The sequence below is a fragment of the Camelina sativa genome, unplaced genomic scaffold (assembly GCF_000633955.1).
Source record: "Camelina sativa cultivar DH55 unplaced genomic scaffold, Cs unpScaffold04866, whole genome shotgun sequence".
Taxonomy (NCBI): domain Eukaryota; kingdom Viridiplantae; phylum Streptophyta; class Magnoliopsida; order Brassicales; family Brassicaceae; genus Camelina; species Camelina sativa.
The window spans coordinates 1-605 of record NW_010925957.1 but is presented as its reverse complement, the minus strand read 5'-3'; the positions used below and the strand labels follow the sequence as shown (position 1 = coordinate 605).

Genomic DNA, 605 nt, shown 5'->3' with positions numbered 1-605 from the left:
TGTGTTGGTCCAAATGTTCCTGAGAAGACTATTATCCTATCTCTCCATGCTCCTACCTGTTTCAGATAACATGTCCAAAACATAAGACAAAATCTAGCTTAACCTGAAAAGAGAACATGTGGCCATCTTCTTATCAGCCTTGCGCTTATCACTAGCTTTTACAGTTTGAGTTTTGTACCAGCCAACCAAACTGCACATAAGCATATGGACAATATATTCGTAGAAGCTAAACCTTTTCAGAAATGCAAGAGTAAAAATATGTGAACATGAAACTAGCAGGAGATTTTGAATGTATAAAAGTCAAGTGACATTACCATCCAGCGAATATCATCAGGAGTCAAGTGTGCGGAAGGGACAGTTCTGCGGAACATAAATGATGCGATTTCTTGATCATCTTCCATCACCTTTACAATATATTAACAAGTAACATCAAAAACAAAATAAACCTTCCAAAGCTATAAGACTAACACCACAAAGAAGTCAATATGAAAAGCATATCCTCACTTGGGTTTGACGTCCGATATAACGATGGATGATATTTCCAACCTGGAAGCATTTCTTGATACGCACCAAATCCGAGATTGAACAAATGTTGGAAAGAACCG

The 605-nt window shown here is 37.5% G+C and overlaps 1 long non-coding RNA gene across 1 annotated transcript; it reads right to left on the bottom strand.

The window, feature by feature from the left end:
• LOC104774715 lies at window positions 1-599 on the bottom strand. The gene is made up of 3 exons (XR_765464.1): window positions 505-599; window positions 315-404; window positions 1-56 (listed from the first exon to the last, which is right to left on the bottom strand). It is a non-coding gene; the product is annotated as an uncharacterized LOC104774715 (long non-coding RNA).
• Window positions 600-605: the final 6 nt, after the last annotated feature.